The 23,353-nt window shown below is 51.7% G+C and overlaps 1 protein-coding gene across 3 annotated transcripts in view; it reads right to left on the reverse strand.

Moving 5' to 3' along the window:
* Positions 1-23,353, reverse strand: part of PRKCA (protein kinase C alpha) — a 363,871-nt gene that overhangs the window by 246,344 nt on the left and 94,174 nt on the right. The window contains exon 1 of one of the 3 annotated variants that reach the window (XM_024760802.1): positions 19,352-19,368. The exons of the other annotated variants lie outside the window; for them this stretch is intronic. The gene's annotated coding sequence lies outside the window, so the exon portion shown is untranslated. Of the gene's footprint in view, positions 1-19,351; positions 19,369-23,353 lie in introns of those variants that run through there. 3 annotated transcript variants of the gene reach the window in all.

A 23,353-nucleotide genomic window follows, 5' to 3' on the forward strand; every position in this document is an offset into this window, starting at 1 on the left:
CGGGGATTTTTCCCTCCTCTGCCACCACCTCCACCGACACAGCGTGCTGTAGGAACACGCCCTAACCTGTAAAAGTAGCCACCCCAAACCCACAAGCCCCCGTCCTGGCCTATTTCTAGTCCGAGCCTCTCACGTGGCACCTGACATCCTGCTTACAAAGGTCACAGCTTTGTGTCCGCATGCCTTTTCTCTGGACCAAACTGAATCTGAACAATGGACAAACTTCAGCCCAGTGTTAGGGACACAGAGGGGGAGTTCTGGGGGAGAAAAAGGTTGGGGCCTATTGGATTCAGAGACCATGAACAAGGTCAGGGCTGGGTCTGTTTGCTACTTTACATATGTTATTTTTCAAAGGTAATACACCTCAGTTTCTCCACCTATCCATCCTCTAAAGCCCATACAGCACAGTTTTGGTTTCTGTTTATGTGTGGTGTTTCCCAAAAGCTGGGCTAACCCCTCTTTCAAAACACTATAAACAATGCAGAAAAAAAGCAAAATCGACAGAGTCCATAAATTTAAAACACTACTGGATCTGGTTTGTTGGCCAGAATCTCTCTTCTACCTGGCCACAGAGGTATTAGATGACGTTACATCCACCTCACTTTTCAAAAGCACACTTTGGGGGTACGGCTGTATGAGGATTTTCATTGACTGCTTACAGGGATTCGTTTTAGCAAATCAAAGGACCAGGGAAACCCACGGTGAGTTCTCTAAGCACAGATTTTATTACAACCTGGATTACCCACTCCTAATACGTTTGACCACTAAATTCAGATTTTTGTGCAATTAGTTTTCAAAATAAAGGGTCGGCACAGATACACAGTGTTTCAAAGATAAAAGCATCTACGAGGACAGGAGCTCCTTCCCAACTTGCCACCTGCATTACACAGAGCAGTTTAATGGCCCTGAGCCTAACAGGCCTCAGAGAACATAATGCAGCTGAGAACAGCACATGCTGATTTTCGAAACCAACCTTCGGCTCTCACGGAGCTCCAGGGCGGCAAAGCTTACCGGCCCCTTTAACCAGCTCTTGCTTTTGCAATACCACATTTATTAGGACAAGTTGCAATATTCCAAAAACAACTAATGATACACGTACCCTAAAGTTAAGAGGTACTAGGTATGCACTCTGGTACCAACAAAACAAAGTAGCAGCATGACATCAACTTACTTTTTTTAAAAAAGGCACAAAATGCAACAGAACACAAAGGCCATCTTCCACCAAGATTTCATTCTGAAGAACCTAAATTTTATAGTGCTAATTCAAGGGTTTAACTGATCCATTAACTTTTATTGAGCATCTTCTCCGAGCCGTATATACAGCAAAACTACAGACACGAGTAAGACAGCCTCGCCTTGTAGATGCTCACCGTCCAGCAGAGGCAGAAAAATAACCAGATACCCACACACTGTGAGGCGCAGAGACACAGTGCTTTGGAAAGTAGGCAGAGAAGTGATCACCTCTGCTGAGGCCTTCAGACAACACCAGCTGCCTAAGGGAACTGAGCAAAGGGCTGAAAATCTCCTACTCAGAACTCACCTGGCAACACACAGACAACTAGCCAAAGCTGCATTCAGGAGGCTGAGGGCAGAACTGATGGGGGAAAGTGTATGGGACTTGGAAAGGATACACATTAACGGCTCCCTTTTTCCAAAACTCACTCTCTAGTTATCCCTGTCACCTCTGTCTCAGCTCTGTCACCGTTCCACAAAGGGTATGGCACTTCCCTTACCCTTTACACATTACTAACATCTTCAGGTTCCTGCCAGAACTTTCTCAGGGAGCTAGTCCTCCAAATACAGCACTTACCCTCTTAATGATTTATTAGCCTGTCTTTTGATGGCTTAACATTGAAGCAATTCTGGAACTTAAGTCCATGGTAAACTACTGGGACATAAGACTATGTAAACTTACAAATTAAAAGGGAGTCGTCTGTTAAGTGAAATATGTCGACAGAGAAAAAAGTACCGTATACTCTCTTATGGAGTAAGTACCATATTCTCTGTGGAATCCATATGAAAAACCAAGTTCATAGGTACAAACAACAGAGTGGTGGTTGCCAGAGTGGAAGGTGGTGGGTGGGAGAAATGGGTGAGCTTTTTGTTTGTTTAAATAAGTTGAATAAATAAAAGAGTAGTCTTTTCAACAAACGGTGTTGGACATCTGGATATCCACATGCAAAAAGCATGTAGTTGGACCCCCTACCTCACACCATATATAAAAATACTCTCAAAATGGATCACCTGCCTGGCTGAATGTCAGACGTAAAACCATAAAACTCTTAGAAGAAAGCATTAAACCTTCATGGCCTTAGCTTAGTTAGGCAAGGTTCTCTTAGAACACCAAAAGCGACAAAAGAAAAAAACAATGAATCAGACATCAAAAGTTAAAAAGTTTTATCCTTTAAAGAACATCAATAAAGTGAAAAGACAACTCACAAAATAAAAACTTGCAAATAGTATTAACAGATAAGGGACTTATATTCAGAATATATTAAAAAAGACTTACAACTCAATAAAAAAGAACCCAATTTAAAAATCAGTAAAGGGGACTTCCCTGGTGGACCAGTGCTTAAGACTCCAGCTCCCATTGCAGGGGGCCTGGGTTCGATCCCTGGTCAGGGACTAGATCCCACATGCCACAACAAAGATCCCACGTGCCACAACTAAGACCCAGCACAGCCAAATAAATATATATTTTTTAAACGGGTAAAGGATTTGAATAGACATTTTCTCCAAAGAAAATACACAAATGGCCGATAAATTTATGAAAAGATGCTCAGTATCATTAGTCGTCAGGGAAATGCAAATTCAAACCACAGTGAGGTAAGCACTTCACAGCAAGGAGGATGGCAACCATCACAACGACACAGCAAGTGTGTTGGCAAGGCTGTGAAGGGGCTGGGACTCCCACCGTGTGGACTGCCAAGCCGTGTGTGGTGCTTTGGAAAACAACTTCCAGAAGTTCCACAGTTTAAACAGACTCACCATGTGATGCAGCAATTCCACTCCTAGGTACAAACTCAAGAGCCTAGAGAACCTATGCCTACCCATATGTCTTCCACTGCCCACAGGGACAGCCTTGCCACCTCTGTAACTTGCTCCAGCCAAAGCCTGCTTGGTTCTTTCTGGAAAGAGCACTGGGCTAGGTGCCAACTTAATGAAAAAACCGATTAAGAACTGCACACATGGGTCATATATATTATTAAAAGCCTGTTTCACCAAGAAATAAAAGGGAACCAAGAGGGAATTCTTCAATGGTTAAGAAGGGTTTGTGTGTCTTCAGAAACAGCGAAACAAGCCAGAAGCTCCTCTCCTGAGTTCAGGGCAGGAAGATGCTCTCCCTGACACAGACGCGCACATACCCTGACCAAGTCCTCGTTCGTCTAAGCTTCCTCTGTTGTGCGGATCTGCGGGATCAGAACCCCGAGATGCTCCTTCCCTGCAGCCCCAGGAGAGCACCTCAGTCCTCAAAGGTCCCAGTTCTGGGCTTCCGGGCATGATTCACAGGAGGCTGAACCCAGTACCGCTGCCTCTGGGGGTCTTGTGTGTGGCCCCTACACTCCTGGCTTCCGACCAACACCAAAACTGCAGCCACGAGTCACGGTGGCTGCAAACCCCAGTGCCCAGGGGGAGTCAGCTCTCCATACCAGCCCTTTGCCAGAATCCAGATGAGTGTGTGCTGGACCATAGTCACATCAAAAACAGAGCCGCTTGGGAAAACCAAAGCCCAAATTTTTTTTTTTTTTTTTTTTTTTTTTTTTGGGCGATATGCAGGCCTCTCACTGCCATGGCTCCAGACGCGCAGGCTCAGCAGCCATGGCTCATGGGCCCAGCCACTCCACGGCATGTGGGATCTTCCCGGACCGGGGCACGAACCCGCATACCCTGCATCGGCAGGCGGACTCTCAACCACTGCGCCACCAGGGAAGCCCCCAATCTGTATTTTTTTTTAAAGCAGAATTAGACTGTGTCCCTATCAGGGTCCAGTCAAAAGATGCTGGAAACGTCTGGCATCATTGTCTTGAGTCAGAGTGACAAGCATGGAAACCACTTCCACCTTGGAGAAGGGGCATCAGGATGGGGACCAGTGATGGGGCTGGGTCCCCACACCCACCCCCGGGCTAATGAAGGGGCTGGGGGTACTGCTGGGGGGAGGAACACAACCAGGAAGCAGTGCCTTTGTCAGAGCCAAGGTTGCCGAGTCATAGGAAACCCAAAGGCCCCAAAGTCCACCCTGGGGGTTCCCACTAGTGGCGCAGTGGCTAAGAATCCACCTGCCAGTGCAGGGGACATGGGTTCGAGCCCTGGTCCGGGAAGATCCCACATGCCGCGGAGCAGCTAAGCCCGTGTGCCACAACTACTGACCCTGTGAGCCACAACTACTGAAGCCTGCATGCCACAACTACTGAGCCTGCACTCTAGAGCCCAAGAGCCACAACTACTGAGCCTGAGAGCCACAACTACCGAGCCCACGTACCTAGAGCCCGTGCTACACAAGAGAAGCCACCACAATGAAAAGCCCCCTCGCCACGATTAGAGAAAGCCCGCGCACGGTGACAAAAACCCAACACAGCCAAAAATAAATAAATTTTTTTTTTAAAAGTCCACCCTAACTCCTCCGGGACAGGTGAGCCCAGCCCTGATGGCGTCAATTAAAATCACCACCCCCCATGCCAGAAGGCCAACCCCTCAGCATCCCCTACCCCCAGGCACGGGGAGCACAGGGCCAGGCTGGGCGCACGTGCACTCCTGACAGCTCGGCGCTCGGCACGGGTGCAGCAGATGTGCCAGCGTGCCGTCTCAGGCTCCCAGCCACGTGCAAGGCCGCAAAGCGAATAGTTCTACCTAAGACCGCGCAAGTCCTCTGAGGCGTCGCACTACATTAGCAGCTCGACGCCAGGGTGGTTCCAACCAGGCCTGCGCCGTAGGGGGGGTGCATGGGCTGTCCTCCTCCTTGGGCCACCAGACGCCTTCCCCTCCGTAGTCACTGTTCCGCGTGGCCTCTGGCGTCCAACACTCGGGCTCCGGAGCCGCTGCCCCCGGGCTGGAGGCATCCGTGCCGGACGCGCTTCTGCGGGAACAGCGTTCCGTGTTCCCTCCGCCTTTTCACGCGCCGACCCCCGGGTTGCGGCCTGGGAGCACCCGGACGGGTGGGGACTTGGCCACAGGGAAGCGCCCTCTGAAGGGAACCAGAGGGCACAGGGCTTTATTCAGAGCCCCACCCACCCCAGGCAGCGTCACAGTCCAGGCGGCAGATTCAGAGGCAGCTCAGTGTCACCGAAACCTCGGTGCCCGTTAAGACCCCGTCGGGCCGGGCAAGGTGTGCCGTGTGCACCGCGCGCCAAGCGGCGGGGAAGATGCTCAAGGACGCCAGAAACTGAGTGGGATTTTCCAAAATGCTAAGGAAAGAAACAAGTAGGGAAGGAAATTATGTTTTGCTCTCAAAAGCTTTATTCTCTCCACCAGGTGCAAACAAGGGCTTCAGAGGTGGGAGTACCTTTCAACAAGTAATATGCAACCCTGAAGTGCTAAAATTAAACGCCTACACAGGCAACAAGGGGAAAATCCTCCCCGAAACGCACTGCCAACACAGCCTCCAGATGAGTCCACAGAAGCCCTAGCCTCAAGGCAAGCCTCTCCTCTCCACCACCACCCGCCCTCCCACCCCCAACCAGGGACTCGCTGAACCAGCAAGTTTAACAGCACATGAATCCTTTTACCTTCCAGAAAAAAGGGTGTTCCCTGCAGGCCACGGGAGGAGGGCTCTGAGCCCCAGGTCTCACCCACCAGGCAGCCAGCCGGCTTCTAAGGATCCCTCCAGAGAATCAGATCACTGTTGCCACCCATCCTAAGATGCGCCTCTCAAAAGAACGAGAACAGACCACCACTAATCACAGCCTGACAGGCCAGCGACTGTAAGGCGAGAGCACGTGTCTTAGACCCGACAGGAGAGAGCGGCACCAGACAGGCCCAGCTCCCCTCAGAAGCTCCAGGATCGCAAGAACCAAGCCTGCAGGGCCACCCCAGCACCCAGGAAGCCCCACGACGCCTTTGTGACCCTGCACCTCGGCCCTACTCCCCAGTGAATCCGCCAAGCTCTGTGCCGGGACCGGCAGAAGGCGCTTCGCGCATGTGTGGCACTGGAGTCCCAACTACCCGATGAGGCATCACCGTCATCGGCCCCCTTCAGGGAGAGGGAAACAGACTCAAAGGCTAAACCCCTTCTCGAGGCCAGCGAGAAGCAGGGCACAAACCCCCGCCCGGGGGTGTCTGGTCTCCAAACCCGCCACACCGTGCCCCCTTCCCGCCGCGTCTTAGACAAGCCTGTCTCCGATGGAGCAGGGACCTCCTCGCACACTGGCCCCCTACTTGGTGGCTCTCCAGCCCCGTCCGGGGCTTCCGGCAACCAGAAAGCCGCCTTCTGCATCCGGCTGTGGGGGGTCAGGAACCAGCTCAGCTCAGCTCTCCCCTGCCCTTTCTTCCACACACCTTCACCCCACTCCTCTCGTTAAATGGGCACCGCGTCACAGCAGGACCCCAATCAGCAGTGAGCCGTTGCCAAGGGCCAGTGCCTGCCTCCTCGGGGGTGGGGAGAGGCGGCGGGGAGGCTGCACGCAGGCTTAGTGCTGGCCGAGCTTCCCGGATCCCCACACGCCCCGACCTGTCACTCTTCGGACTGAAGACGTCAGCCAAAGGAAAGCGTGTAACCTGTTTACCGAGTTACAGACTCAATCTCCCCCTTCTGCACCACATGGGGATTCCCTGCCACCAGAGCAAACAGGCACGTCTCCTACACCACGACATTGAAGACGTCTGACTCTTTCAGTCTCCAAAACCAAGGCTAAACTTCCTTGCAGGACTAACAGAAACCCACCACCTCACCACAGCTGTCCTCACCACAGTTTCTTCTCATCCATGATTTTCGAGCTTCAAGCCAGAGGGCAGCTGGCGAGGGACCAACCTAAGCATCATTATAACGTCCGGCAGACCTGCATGGACACAGTTCAGACAGGGCGGCCCCAGCATCCAGCTGGGAGCAGGAAACCTCAGTGCTACACCTTCATCCACCCACCACCTGCAACCAAGGGGTGAGTTAGTGACCTCAGATTCAGCTCTTGGTGTGATAAAATAACAGTTGCTAACAACCAATGGGCACTCCAAGAGCTCTAAGGAGACACTGTGTAGAACGGCCCTGGGAAAGCAGCACACGGATAAGTGGTGACCACCCACAAGAGATGAGGGCAGGGTCACTGGCAGGGACTCCAATGTCCTCCTTCCCCAAATGTGAGGACAGTTACTGGCTCTTAGATAAACAGGGATCCAGGACCTGCTCGTAACCACCCAGTTCCGGAAGAGTTATCCCGAAAGAGAAAAGCAAGCATGTGTCTATGTGAGAAAAAGTCAAGTCATATATTAAAGTGATATAACTGAGTGGTTACGTGCTGAGTGCTGGGGTTCAGGGGTACATAAAAGGATGGCCTCTGGCCTCACCAAGCTTACAGACAGGACAAATACGAGTAATTATAATCCTGAATACATCGTACCTATAGGATAAACACTGTGAAGAAAGTGTGGGGACATGAGCGCAAATCAGGGGAACCTGAGACAGTCTGGGGCCCAAGGAAGCGCCTTACAGAGAACAACAAGGTCTCAGCTGGAAGCCATGAGACGAGGAGCCCATGACCAGGTGAGCAGTGGGGACGAGCCTGGGGGAAGGCCTGGGACAGGAAGGGGGGGCGGGGCAGGGCACTCTCATGGAACCTGGAGGATAAGAAAAGGGCTCAGATAGCGGGCGCGGCAGACAACACAGAGCCCCACAACCCGTTTAGAGAATTGGGGGCTTTGTCCCAAAAGCAATGGGAAACCTCTCGATGGCCGTAAGCATGGAGTGGAAATGGGAGTACCAACATCGCTCAACAGAGTGGAAAGAGATTGGGGCAGGCGTGGAGAGCCCAGGATGGAGTCAGGAAGACCAGCTGAGAGGCTGGAGGGTGAGACCCAGAAGCCAGAGAGAGTGACACGTGTGCTGTCACACCCTCGGCAAAGCTGGGGCCGTAAAGGTGAACTGGTTGGAACCTGGGAGCATAATCCTGGGTGACATTTCTGTCCATCCGTCTACTCAGCATTTACCAAAGGCTATACGGCACTTGAAGCATGCGATGCGGCGTGTGGTATAAAATAAACCCCAAGAAGCTTACAGTCAGCCCAGATTCCTTCTAAGAAAACCATCACCCAGAGTTTACATCACTGGCAGCTGTTACGGTATAAACACGCATCTCCCCCTTAGTCACCAGGGCCAGGGAACGGATCACTTCACTTCAGCGTTCCGCCTTCGCCGGAATTACACTCATCGTGCCGAGAACAGAACAAGAAAACAGGCTCCATGAGAAAGAACTGCCCAGAAGCCGTGACCCTGCCCCTCCTCTGGAGGCTGCTCCCGGACGCTCACCTCCACTTTCCAGGGGGACGCAGACAGGTCCCCAGATGACCTTGAAACCCACCTGAACCAGAGAAGCATCCTTACCGGATGAGAGACAAGTCACGTGAAGCTGTATAAAAATAAGCATTTTCAAGAGAAAAGAACATCAGCAGACAGCTGGGGTTTCAGGTCCTTTTCAGCTACAGAAACAGTCTTTGGAAGAGAGGAAGTGAGGGCCACAGCTAGGTAACAGTGGCCTCCCTGCACCCCTCGTCCCCGTGGTCCCTCGCTGGCTCTCGCTGCCACCTCCCCCCACCCCAGCCCCCCTGACCACCAGCCCCAGTGGCGCTGGAAGCACTTCCAGAGCCCGGTGCTGCTTCCCGCCACCCACCACCGTCAGGGTTCCCTACGCACTGGAGGCTTACGGTTGAAGGCCCAGCTCCCTGCCAGCCTCTACCTTCAGTGGGGCAGAGGCCCCTCCTCCGTTTTCCACATCCACCAGGGGCTTAAGAGAACGGAGTCTGATAAGCATTTGTTGGCTTCTTAAACAGCCAAATTAGTCAAAAGTAACCAAGTTGACAACCTTTAAAAATTAAAAACTGAAAACTAAGTATAGCTACAGACAATCGGGAGTCTTTTCCATCCTGCAGCTTTGGGGGAAGAAACGTACAACTGTGGGTCCTAAACTTACTTTCAGCTCCTGTTTTCATTCTCCTCTTCAGAAACTTGAGCCCATCCACTCAATGGAGCCAATCACCATCACTTTAGAAGCCAATGTATGACCTGATATTTTAGGAGTCAGTGTTCCTGGTGTTTGATAGGAGAAGTACATTTTGTGAGGTGAGGGGGGAACCAAGACCCTTTATTTAAAAGGCAGGCACATGTCGGCACCTGAGGTCTTTCTGGGAGCAATTTAGGAAATCCAGCAGGACGAGGCTGCTGCACTAATTACGGGATTCCCAGGGTGCGTGGGAGGGATGACAAAGAAAGACATTTTTTAAGGCTGAAGTTTTTTTAAAGCATGGAGAAACTGATTCTTTCTCTGCCTATGCCAATCAGGGGTCCTTCAGGTCAAACGCAGGAAAGGTTTTCTCCTCGAGTTCTTGCCGAAACAGAGCATCAGCAAACAATCGTGTGCGCCAAGGCTTCTCACAGCCTTGGGCAAAGATGCAGAGAAGCAGAGACCCCTTGTGCTCTGTTTCCAACTTCTGGCGTCCGCCAGCCTCAGACATGAAGGATCTCAGACCACTGGGTACTAACACAAGAACAACAAAAGACCCTGTGAGAACTATTTAGCTACCTAAGGGAATGTGCTCCGGAACGGACAGCACAGGCCAGCAGGGCCATATGTCCAGAGGGAGGGAGCAAGTTTCCTCACCCATGAAGCGTGGGTACAGTACCATCTAGTTTATTACACGTTGTTGGGAGGACTGAATGGAAATCCGATGAGACGCCATCTGTAAGTGCTTATGAGCCTAATTCTTTCTTCGTGCACTGAGGTCTTCCCTGAGGAGAACTTATTATTGGCCCTTACTGCTGCCAATAATGACAACTATTATTACCACTTTCAAGAGGGGATTTTTGGTTCTCTGTAATCCCCTTAAATCCTCTCCTCTTGGTCTGGTTTAAATTAAGTAACTGGTTCTAACAGAATGACTTCCCACAGGTGATGGAAGTTGGCCTGACGAAGTTCTCCGGACAGCCTGTTTCCTCTCTAAAAGGCTCCCTCTTTTGAACTTTTTGTGGCCAGAAAAGAGCCCAGTTGACAGTGGCAGACGCGGGCTTCCTGATCTCACATGGACCAGTGTCCAGGCAACGGCCAGAGGCACTGAAATGCCTGGATTCGCCCTTTGTCCATAGGGCTGGCTTTGCTGATGGAGAAACGGAAGAATAGAAAAGCATCAGGATCTCGGCCTCGGGAGACCAGGAGCCGGAGGCCACCCGATCCTCCAATCCTGTGTCTCTTCTCATCCCGGAGAGAAGGGGACCCTTGGCTCCCTGTTGTCTTTGCAAGTTTGGGAATTTGTTTTCCATGCCCCTCACCTCCAAGCCCATCTGAATAGCACCTAGGCACCCCAACCAGAAGCCCGCTGTACAGTTGTAAAGTCACCTGATTTATTTATTCATGGTGTCTAAATAGGAAGAGAGCCTGTTAAAAGCTATTTATAGACGCTGAGTCAGTTCTTAGAAAGAACCAACAGATGAAGGATTTTCAGAAAACTAAGGAAGATCGGGGTGGGAGACCAGTTGGCCTACGTGGGTTTGGACCCGCTAAGGAAACATCCTGCTCTTGGCTAAGCTGTTAGAAGTTAACAGAAGGAAAACTGTCCACCTACTTCTCAGATTCACGGCATCCTGACCCAAGCTGCCCTGGGGTCTCCTCCTCCTGAGTCCCACCTGCTCGGAGGCTGCAGGTAAACGGCGCTGCTCCAGCCACAGACTCGGCGTCTCCAATGGGAACGAGCAAATCCCTCCGTAAGCTGTCTCTAAACTCATGTTTTCTAGGGGAAATGACAGCTTGAAAATAGAAGCTTTTAAAGCTCTGTGAGCTACTTCTTTCCCAACGCTTAGAAGCCTGCTGAATAAGAAACCTATCATTTGCAAAAAGGGGAAAACTGCAGTTTAAGGTTTGAGTAGCACCAACACACACGCGATTCGAAAGCAGGTTTTTCCTCCCGCGGAGAGAACACCCGTTCCCAAGGCCTGTGCTTCTGCTGCAGTCCTGCACCTGCAGCGCCTCAACCTGGGCAGGACACCCCACCCCCACCCCGCTCACCTTCCTTTCCTCCTCTGTACACATGATGCACCCCCCTCGGCATCCCACAGAAATCCCTCCTGCACGCGCATTTCTACCGTCTTGCCCTCTACTGGTTGCTTTTCGCAGGTCTTTTAAGACACTCAAGTCTCCCCTGGGCAAGTAGGGGTTTCATTCGCTCTGCCAGCCTCATCCTCTTCATCCACAGTTCCCGTATCCCTGATCTCGGCTTCTGTAATAAATTATCCTGCTACAGAACTGCTCTAGCATCTTTAACGATAACCAGGCCTAATCAGCGTTTTATTTTTCTCCTCAATTTTCAGCCAACTCTCAAAGGACTCTGACTTGCATGACATTTTTTTTAACATTAAAAAAAAACCCTACTCTCCTTCCTTGGTTTCCATGACAACAGTCTCTTGATTTGCCTCCTAATTCCCCACTTAGTCACTGTGTGTCTCTTGGATTCCTCGTCATCTGCTCACTGATCCAGGGGTGTCCCCACAGCACCGTGTCCAGCCCCATGTGACGATCCCCCATTTAGCAACCTCCGCGTGCATCCGTCAGCAAGAGCCTTTGTTCTCAGTGTCACCATCTGCATCCCCCAATCTAGACTGCGCATCCTCACGCTGGTGTCTGGCGCCCTGCACACGTCTGATTTTCAGTATGATGAACGCTAATAGTGAAACGGCACCGACGCTTACCGAGCACTTACTACACACCAGGCGCTGTTCTGAGCCTTTTACGTATGTTACCTCCTTCAGTCCTCAGAACCGTCTCACGAGGCAGGTGCTGTATCAGCCCCATCTTATAAATGGGGAAACTGAGACAGAGGTAGAGTCAGCCACAACTGCACGGCGGACCACAGGTGGAACTGGGGTTTGAACCCAGGGACACACATCTCCCTCCCCTCTTTCGAGAAGAGCTGAGGAGTCCCTAAGGGATCAGCTTCTGGCTGTCACATGGTCTCCACCCAACACCGGTGCCATCCACCCTCCAAGCCCTCAAGCTCTGCAGACCTGGAGTTATTTTTCTTCCCTCTCTTTCTTTACAATTCCTGAACAAGTCCTGATGACTTCCCCCCACACTGCCTGGAAACGTGATCTCACCTGTCCCCGCTGACGTCCCGGACTGGCCATCCGTCTCCTCCTGCATCACCAGGTGCTTCTCGCTGGTTCCCACCTGATGGAACGTCTGCTGCGCACGCTGCCTCCGTTCCAACCACAGAGCCGGGATCGTTGCCCCTGACCCATGATGACGAACCTACATCCCTTAGCTCAGCTCCAATTCTAACTTCCCACTGGGCTCAGCACAGGGTGGGGCCTCAGGGTAGCCATGTCAAACATGCACCTTCTTCGTTCTCACCTCTGTACACCGTACTGACGTTAACATTAGCCACTCTGCCTGAAAAGCTCTCTTCATTCTTTCTTTAGGATCCAGCTCAGAATCACCGACTCCTACAAAGTCTTCCACGTTAGCTCATGAGAACCATTCCCTGGGCTTTGCACTTAACGCATCTTGTTCTAAACACATCTTTTTCTCATCTCTTTTCTATGACTTTATATTTCCCCTATTTCAGAGGGTGCCGACTGCTCTTCAGCACGCCTCCACCTCCCCTTTCTAGGACCCTCATCCAGTGCTAACGGTCTAGCTGTTTGTAATGGAACGATTTCCCCTCGCAGGTGGGGTCTGTGACCCTGTGCCCGTGAGCACACCTACGATGCCCATGGGAATTCAGCACACGCGCACCCTTGTGCCCACCTGACAAACTGGCACCTGTAAAGAGCACTGAGCCCTTTTATGGCAACACGTGGGCCTTTCTTTTGACAACATAAGCCGCACTTCATAAAGCAGTCAGAGGAAGAAAGGGAGAGTCTCAGTTTATGTCAGGAAGTCCATCCAGCAGGGACGGTGCCAGGCCCCTGAGCGGGGCTGGGAAGGAAGGGCCAGCACAGAGAAGGTCTAGCAACGGTCCCGAGGCGGAAAGGTGCTCAGGACACAGCACTCGGGCTGCAGCACCGGCCCGGCTCTGCCCCGCTGTTCAGCAAAGTTTTCCTTCTCGCTCTGGCTTCACGCACATCAGATTCCATGGCTGAAGCCTGGCACCTGGATGTAAATACCTTTTGCTTCCCTCGCACTTGCTCAAAGGTCACCCACAAGGATACAAGCAGCAAAGTACAAATCAATTTGAAAATCAGCATTAGGAAAAATATGGATCTAACCAAAAAGACAAGTTTGGGAGACAAGTAACAGAGCTCTCGAAGCTGGGATTTCTTGGTGGCAGTGGCTTCGCTAACATTAATTGAACACGCGCTGTGTTCTAGGGGGGCCCTAAGGACCAGGAGGCTCCAATTACTGTACTTTAATAAACCTCACAACAACCCCAGAGATAGACAGTATTCCTGAAACTGAGGGATTGTTTTATGACGGACAGGTGCCATAAACTTAACTGAGGCAACCCGTCCGAGGCCACACAAAGCCAAAGTCTGAAACGGACAACCTGACTCCAAAGCCACGGGCGGGGCGCTCCCTATGAACAAAGGGGCAACCACACACCTGGCTCTGCACTTGCCAATCAGCAAAGCAAAGGGGGGACCACCGAAAGGCAGAGCAGCCCACAGAAAGGGGTCTCCAGCAACAGGGGCTGGACGGGCCCCACAAGACCAGCTCAGTGCCTCCTCCGCCTTCGGAAAATCACCTCAGGCCATCGATTTCCTTTATTCGGGTCCCCTCGCACTGGAGGCCTGTGATGTCTTCACAAGGCCCCCACGGACTGCGGTCGGTAAGCCCATCGCCAAGCCTCGTACAGGGGGGCTGGTTCCCACTCCCAGCCCGCCCCTTCACGGGCTCAAGGGATGAGAAGGGACAACACAGCCACCGTCCACGGGGAGAGCAAAGCCATCGTACAGATTAAGGATCAGCCTTCCTGCCTCGTCTCCCAAACCGCAAGGCTCAAGCACAAAGAGGACCCAGCTCCGCGGGCTGCTAACAAGAGCCCCAGCAGAGTCTGGTGAGGGGCAAAGAGCAGCGCCCAGGGACCCCTGAAGCCAGGCCCTAACGCGGCCTGGCTGCTCCTGCAGGGACCCGCCTCGCGCGCCCTGCCTGCTCTACCCGCAAATCGAGGGAGACCGGCTAGGACAGAGCCTATTCGCGAGGGGTGCTTCATCCCCAGGAAAATTCCACAAGGACAACCCAGTGCCCAGGCCTCGCTGCAGGAGGGTCTGAGTCCCTGGGTGTCTTGGACGTGAAGCCTGGGGGGGAAATCTCTGGCCCAGGGAACCCAAGCCCGTGCCTCTCCAGCTCCTGTGCTCTGAATAGGCAAGTCACGCAGTGTTTCAGAGAACAGACCAGAAAAAGAAGACGGAGAGGCTGGAACGAACTCAGCAGGGAGAGAGGCTGCTCTCGACTGTGCTTACAGGAAACTGCCATGGAGGTAATTACATCTCAAGATGTCCCGAGGGTCTGGGCGAGGCTGAAGGCAGCTCTGGGCACCGGGGTTTCCCCCAGGGCACATGCTTCTGGGAACAGCCTCCCAAAAACATCCCAGTTATTGGAACACTTTACCTCCAGAGTTCTCTGCTTCAAAGAAAAAGGGGGCAGTAACGATGTATCCAAATTAGGAGGAATTCTTTATTAATTCTGGTCAGCCTCCCCGCCCCCACCCACCCCCCGTTTCCTAGGCTACCCACTTCCGCAGGCTCATCGCACACATCCCAGCCTCAGCATCTCACAACCTGCCCGGGTTGTCAGGCTGCCCCCGAACCTACTGAAGGTGCATCCTACACTGACCGGAAAGGTGGAGTCTGGAAGGCTGCATCCACAGTGAATGGTCCCAGGCTTTGGGAGAGAAAACCTGACCTACTCAGCAGCACCGGCAGCCTCCTGGTATTCAGTCAACATCTACTGCACACCTACTATGTGAGAAGGGCTACACAGACCCACAGAAGGCAGGCACAGTACCCAGCAGCAAGATGCTTCAGATCCAGAGAACCAGGAAGGACTAGGTCACAAGGACAATCGTGGGAGCCTGGAAAAATGGCCTTCTGAAGCCTTAGTTTCCTCAAGTATTCAGGGCAATGAAAACCACACCCCTGCAAATGAAGCCCCATCATGAAGGAGAACGAGTAAGGATAGGAAAGACTCTCCCTGGGGGTGGGGCTCTCCTGCAGCTTCGTCTCAGGAAGCACCTGAGGGGGAGCTGATCTGTAGTCATGGTAACAAGAAACCATCCGTCGAACTGATGGATGACAGCTCAGCATCGGGACACACGTGTCTGCCGCCCCTAGAAGGCTCCCCCGTGTGACCTTGACAGTGACCGTCCGCTCAATCCCACCTCCTCCTGAAGCCTGCCCAGCCCTGCACCCCAAAGCCTCCAAAGCCTCGGCTTCCCAGCATGGCTCCGAGAAAACTGTCTCCAAAGCAGAGCTACGCCCCTTCCACCTGTGAGGGGGGGATCGATTCCCCCTGGCCCTCCGACGCTCTGGGTGGTCTCTCCCTGGACCATGAATCACAGGAAGGCTCCCACCTACCTTCCAGGCTACAACTGCGTCTAAGGAGGAAACAAGAGATGGACTTGAGTGCCCTGGAAATGCTGAACTGCCCCACAAATGGAGAGAGGAGGAGAGCGCAGGGGATGCTGTTACCGGTTTCCACAGCACAGGTCCTGAGGTCCTCCCAGGGCCGACGTGGCCTCGGCTGGGCTTGAATTGTAATACGCTTAACTACTGGCTTCCGATGCTCACTGAAGATTCACAGCTGCCGACGACGTGGGGCAGAGAACTGGGGAAGCTGGCTGCCGGGGCACAGAGCTGCAGCCCCACCAGTCCAGCTCGGGACCCCTCCCCATTTAGTCCCGACTGCTCAGTTTCGGGAGGAATTTCAGTGTAATACAGGAGGGAGGGGCAGGGGGTCCATGAAGGAAGACGCCACAGTGTGGGTGCTCTGAGGGGTAAACCTCAGCGACCCAGAGCAAAGCTTTCTCCGTGGGCCTCCCGGCGGCTGAGATGAAAGTTGGGCAAAATATTTCTGGTGTCATCAATTTTTCTTCCGACCAGCCTGGGTCAAGGACCCCAAGAAGCAATGAAAGCCAGTTTCCCCACAGGCAAGGAAAACATGAGGGCACGTTTCCTGAAGAACGTGGCCTGTTCCAGCAAGAAAAATATGGAGATCTGAAGTATCAAAGGACAAGGGGGAAAAAAAGCAGAATGAATTCATTTTCGTGACTACTGTCCAACACAGCTGCATCTAACTCATTTACATCTGCTATTAGATGGCCTTCATAAGTATGAATATCGCACCACATAAAGCACGTAAAAGGCCCCTGTTTGAAATATCTGAAAGTACAGAAAACAATAAAGCCAGTTGCTCAAGGGGCAGTGTAGACTTCAGGTCCACTGTTATTTTTCCCTCCCATCAGAAAGACAATACATTAGGGACCATTACAAGAAAGCCCAACCTTCTGGAAGCTGGCTGTTGGTGGTCCACAAACAGGAATACATTTTGCAGCCTGAACACTCACGGCCACTATGGCTGTATTACAGCCCCGAGGCCCAGACACCACTCCACAAAGCAGCTTCACCCTGAGAAGCAAATTCAAACTCCACTTCTCCCCAGGTCCTGCGATTTCCCCTGAAAAGCCCTGTGCCAGGTGGCAAGCTGGACGTTTCCTCTCTGCACGGCGGGTGAAGGATTCGTGGAGAAGCACCCAAGCCATCAGCAGTCAGCTAAAACAGCCACCTTCGACTCTGCGCCCGAGCCCCTGGCCACCTCCTTGTGGCCCCGGGTCTCCTGAGCCCAGCTCACCTCTCACCTGTGTGGACCAAGGTAGAAGAGCAGCGGTGGAGAGGTACAAGGTGACTGTGCCCCTGCAAGCTCTCTACCCCATGAATGAAAACCCAGCTCTGCTGGAGGTGGATCGCGAAGCAGTTCCCACCCGGAGCGCCGCTCAGGGCACCCAAACACCTCAGACCCGCTCTGCCCCGGATGCAGGTTGCACCCCTCAGACAGAAGCCATTTCCTAAAGGACCAAGGAGGGACGTGGCAGCTGCCTCAGTCAGCTCACCACAAGCCCAGAAGATGCTGGCTTTTCTGCAGCCAAAGCCCCGGGACCTGAGGCACAGCGCGGGGGCCTCTGCAGCCTGCTGGGAGGCTGAGGCCCTTGTACTTGTGCTGCCCCAAAGCCCAGAAGGTCAAGGCACCTGTCGTGAAGGCAGGCAGGCAGGCTTCTCTCTGCATGAACTTCACCCCAAAGCTTCCAACCATGACAGCAGCAGGAGGGTGAGGGCTGGCTTGCTGCCATAGAGCAGCGTCCATCAGGGACCCTGCTGGGGGACAAAAGGGAACGGCCCAAAACACAGATACAAGTGTCTATATCTTTATATAAAATAAAGGGCTTCCCTGGTGGCACAGCGGTTAAGAATCCGCCTGCCAATGCAGGGAACATGGGTTCGAGCCTTGGTCCGGGAAGATCCCACATGCCGCGAAGACAATAAGCCCGTGCGCCACAACTACTGAGCCTGCGCTCTAGAGCCCGCTAGCCACAGGTACTGAGCCTGCGTGCCACAACTACTGAAGCCCGCGCGCCTAGAGCCTGTGCTCCGCAACAAAAGAAGCCACCGCGATGAGAAGCCCGCGCACCGCAACGAAGAGCAGCCCCCGCTCGCCGCAGCTAGAGGAAGCCCGTGCGCAGTAACGGAGACCCAACGCAGCCAAACATAAATAAATGTTTTACATTAAAAAATAAAAAAAATAAAGAGGGGACTTCCCTGGCGCTTCAGTGGTTAAGGCTCTGCACTTCCACTGCAGGGCGCACAGGTTCGATCCTGATTGGGGAACTAAGATCCCGCGTGCCATGCGTCACGGCCAAAAAATAAATTTTTTTAAATAAATAAAATGAAGGATGTGCAGCTCGGGGGGTCCTTGAAGGATGCAGAGAAAAGCAGTACATATTCTGTCTTACAGACCAAAGACATGCTGCCCACAAACATAAGTATATAATTATATCCACAGCCCCCCAATCGGCCCAGAATAAAGGTTTCACTTTAGAAAAAGATCTTAAAGGATAAAATCACATAGAACCCACCCCCCAACGTGTCTATAATAGTTCTTTCCCATCCATGACGCATTAATTCTCATCTCTAATGTATATTCTTATGAAATTCTGCAGGGAGGGACGGGCAGGGCCAAGGAGACAGGTACATGGTTCCACTGAGGAGAGCAGGGCCCAGACTCGCGGGAGCTTCCTGTCCTAAAAATCATCAGGAGTTGGACATGGGTAAGGAAGGTAACACTGGTTTCCTCCTCCGGAAAATACACAGAATGATGCAACCGTCAGCAAGACCTCTTCCCAGCCCTGACAGCCTATGTAACACACACGCCACCTCTAATAACCACGAATCAAACCATAGTAAAGTAGAAAATCCTTATTCCCTAGAGCCATAATGATATAAATTGGGGTTCTGTTCCTAGAAACCCATTTCATATACGAAATATATCAAAACTGATCAAGAAACGAAGACAGTACAGCCCAATATATACATTTACACACGTTTATGAGGTTCATGAAACCAACAGCAACAAAACGAGGCTATAATCCATTTTCATTTTGGAGGATGTTACTACCCACACAGAGCTAGACTGACTGGGCATCTCAAAATACAAGTCCTGTAAAATCAGGAGTAAAACACATTTAATTCTATACATATTTATGGAGCACCTACTGTATACCAGGAGCTATGCCAGATGTTAGCTGACCAAAATCACAGTCCCTACTCTCAAGGAGTTTGGACCTGGCAGAAAAGCCAGGAAAGCCATCACACAAATTAATCCCCGGTAACAAAAAGGTATTCTTTATCACCCTCAATAGACTTTCAAACTACATTTTAAAATAAGACGATTTCTCTCAATGTGCATGAATGCTGATTCAACATGCATGCATACGGATGGCTTGCAAAGTCTTCAGGTGATCCAAGCTTTAACAGAAGTCTAATTTTACTGTCACTTCAAGAATCCCTTATTCCCTCTGTTTCATCAAAATTAAATACCTGTTGGGACTTCCCTGGCAGCCAGTGGTTAAGACCCAGTGCGGGAGGCACGGGTTCGATCCCTGGTCGGGGAACTAAGATCCCGCATGCCGTGAGGCCAAAACAAAAGAAAAAAATCCTCTAAAAATTAAATACCTGTTGTGAGGAGTAGCCTTCCTCTTCAAAGTTTTCAGCTTAACTTCTCTGGAATACCTTTCAAGCTTTTCTGAAATGTCTTGTGCCGTTTCCCCTGAATGTTGGCTGGTGTGACGCCAGCCATTTTTTCCCCAGAATTGCTCAAATAAATCATCCTTGGCCCAGGCTGTCTTCCTTTTGACACCTCATCTCACCTGTTCATTCGTATTTTGAAGACAGCTCTACGCCTTTGCTACAATCTTTGCTTCATGGCAAGGCCCATAGGTTCACCTTCTGATCATACATCCTTGCCATCAAATCCATCTTATCAGCTTCCTTAATCCCTGTTCACTCAGGGCATCAGAGCCACAGGCTCCAAGCAGCGTCCGCCAGACAGTGGGACTGAAGCCAAGAACACCGAGTTTGGCCGTTACCGTGGAGAGAAGAGATGGTCTTATTTACCAAAGCAAAGGGTCATCAGTCAGTCGTAAGCTGAGGGTCTCAGGTATCCCTTCACTCTGTGCCCAGTGCCACAGGAGCAGGTATCACAGAAGCTATAAAATAATTTTACTCAACTTTCTCCTTGTCTGGGACCATCAGATTAAACATGAATCTTCATATCTGAGACCATCAAGATGCATCTCACGTTCACAGCTGCAGAGTCTGGGTCTTTTAACTTGAGACAATAAACTAGTCTCCACCCCTCATTTTCTTCCTATTCATTTCCTCTTTCTAAGCAGCTGCCATCAGGCTCCTGGCTCGTCACCACCACACTGAGACCGCAACCCACCTGGACTTGACACGACTGGCTGCCCAATTCTTGGAAACTTTCCGGCTCGGTTTCCGTGCTCCTGACCCCCAAAAGCACATCTTCAGTCTAGACTCCATGTTTGACCTACAAAGCCCTTTTCTACGCAATGATCTCCAGCCACCAGGTATAAAACAAGGTCGGTGTCTCCACAGCAGAGGCACAGATAGAGAATCTAACTCAAAATGACTTAAACCAGGAGTCGGCAAGCTTTTCCTCTGAAGGGCCAGAGAGTAAATACTTTAGAACACGTGGCTCAGAAAGCCTCTTTCACAGCTACTCGGCTCAGCTGTTACAAGGCAAAAGCAGCCACAGACAATAGGGGAACGATAAGGGCATTGCCGTGTTCCCATAAAACTTTAGGGAGTGGGCCACAGTTTGCCAACCCCTCCCTTAAACAATAAAGCGTATTTATCTAACAAAACAAGGAACGCCTGAGGCAGGAAAATCCCAGGGTTGATTGACTCAGCCACCCAACCCATGTACTAAGGTCCTATTTCCCTCTACCCTCTGCCATCTGACAAGGTTAGCTGTCCTCATGGCCACAAGACAGCTGCCACAACTCCCCACAAGGCAACATCCAGCAGAAGCAGAGATGACTTCTTCCTTGCGTCCCTTTTTAGGGCAGGAAACATTTGCCAGAAGCCCCCTGTCCCACCGACGGGCTCACACTCTCCCCGCCCCCCACGGAACTCCCGTAACTGTCTTAGATTAATCAAGACTTAATACAAAGTCCCACAAGTAAGGCCCTCGCTCCCCACACCCCAGCCCCACGGGAACTGGGCTCTGTGGCACAGCACCACCACACATGGTGCCTACACGAAGCTTCCTCCCCAAACCAGCCCCTCTCGGTCTGCCTCGCCCTTGTAAACTCCCCGACCTTCCACTTTCCATTCACTTCTGTTTGCTCTGCCACCTCCCAGGTCTGGCCCTTCACCGCACACCTGGCCCGCGGACGCCACCCGACATGGGTGGGGCTCCTGACCTGTTCACTTGGCATCACACGCCTGGACCGACCTTTATGACAGAACGCCGCTCGAAGCCAGCCTAGGGTCCCTCCCCAGAGCCCACCAAGGCCCTCAATGGCCGTGGAAGCCACTTCCTCCCCTGCGCTCGGGCCAGACCTCCCCCAGCCTCCGCCCCAGCGGGACTCAGCTGCACCTCCTGGCTCTGGACCCCTCTTCTCCCCTCCACACCTTTGTCCTTGCCGCTCTCCTCTTGTGCACACGGACAAAGCCCGCAGACGCAGGCAGGGCGGTCGGGGTCGGACGCCCACCGGCTCAGCCCCTGCTGCTACGGCAGTGACTTGGCCTCACTGAGACGCCTCAGCCACGACGGGCACTTCAGACGCACCGGGAGGACGAACTCTGCGTCGGTGATGCCAGGCCTGGCACCGACAGCCCCCTCCCGAATCACACCACCTGCGTCCTTCTAGGACCATTCCCGCCCCCCCTACAAATTAACGTTGTTTCCACAGGGGTTTAACCTTAGGCCTTTCGAAACACATGTGACATGCAAACAGATCCATAATATGCTACTCGGAATCACTGCGTTTGCAAACTACAAAATCCTTTTTTCTGAGCTCCAGGCAAGCACTTTCCATGCAATAGTGTTTCAGGATCAGGCAGCCGGACAGAAACACCGTGCTTTATTCTCATCCCAGAAGGCACTGTGAACACACACTTCAAGTGATTTTTGCAGTGAGACCACCACGGTACCATCACTGACACCTTTGACAATGAAAACAAAAGTCCTCAAGTAACAGGCGGATAGGGAACCAACAAAATTCCTTCACACAATAAGCAGCAAAGAGCAACTCCCCGGTACCAGCACCGTGGGAAATGCTGGCCTCGGTGGGCAGGAGAAAGCAAAACCACACTCGGCAGAAAGTGAGCACGGCCAGCCTGGAGGGCACAGTCACACAAGTGAGGGCTTAGCGGTCACGGCTTTGCTGCAGGAAGAAGCGTCTCAGAGAAGCCACTTCTCTACAGTCAGGGAAAGAAAGGAAGATGCAGCAGGACTCAGCGATCAGCAAACCGTGACTGACATCGACTCAAAAACCACGCGAGTTACATGGTTTTTCGAACAAGGGGACCTACAATCATCACTTGGATGTTCATATGTGAATGGCATTTTACTAGACTCTAACATAGAAACAGCACAGAAACATATGGCTAAAGCCTTGGCAGTGTACACAGGAAGAATGAGACAGATTCAGATATTATGGGTCTTCCATAAATTGATTTTCTGAGATTTAGAAGACTCCTTTCCCCTGTCACCAACTCTTATTCCAAATAATAGCTTAGAAACCAATGAATTTCCAGAGAAGCACAAAATCATGGCCAATAATCAGGATATCTGCTGTTCCTTCTTGCCCAAGAGATGCTGAAAGTGTGCAGGGCAAGCGGAGAGACAGCCCCGGACTAAGAAACGATGTTTCTCCTCCCAAAAACACGCAGTGGGGAGAAGGATCCTCCGGGGTCTCCCCACCCGAGGTCCCGGCCCTCCTTTATTCCTGCATTATCATAGTGCCACAAAGTGCCGAAGAGAATTGTTTTCATAAACAGGGTTTTTATGCTTTAAAAAATTTGAACACGAGCACCTGATTCGCTTTAAGGCAAGTGTACTGCAGCTAGAGAAGGATTCACGCAGAGGAAGAGAACAGCGTGCTGTGTTTGAAAAACTGACATCACCAGCACTTAAGATTGAATTCTTAAACACATTCCGCTCCCGAGCGGCGCTCCCGGCCTAATTAGAGCTATCTGTGTAAGATTCTGGAACTCTAAGTGTTGTTTCACTGCAGAGTATGATGGGTCGCTCAACTGGGGGCAGGCCATTCAATCGAACCATAATTATTAGTGCAGACTACCTGGGAAGAAAACCAGGATGCGTTCAAGTCCTCCCTAACAGCCTACTTGAGAGTACACGGGGTGACCAGCAGTGGTCCAGAGGGGACCATCTTGAGTTGGGTTAGCAATTATGGAATGTAAGTGATGCTTCTAAAGATACCTGGAAGAAATCCAAGTCTTTCTTAATCATCATTCCATATTCTTCATTTGATCAGTAAATCTCTTGTTGATAGATAATTCACAGGAATTAGACTAAAAGTAATCAAAATTTCAAACCCGTAAATGTCAAGTAATCAAAGATTTCCAAATGTGGACTCCCAACCACGTGAGGCACAGCTACTGACTATGGTGCCTAAAAGGCTGCAT

The sequence above is a fragment of the Neophocaena asiaeorientalis genome, unplaced genomic scaffold, assembly GCF_003031525.2.
Source record: "Neophocaena asiaeorientalis asiaeorientalis breed wild unplaced genomic scaffold, Neophocaena_asiaeorientalis_V1.1 scaffold30, whole genome shotgun sequence".
Classification (NCBI taxonomy): Eukaryota; Metazoa; Chordata; class Mammalia; order Artiodactyla; family Phocoenidae; genus Neophocaena; species Neophocaena asiaeorientalis.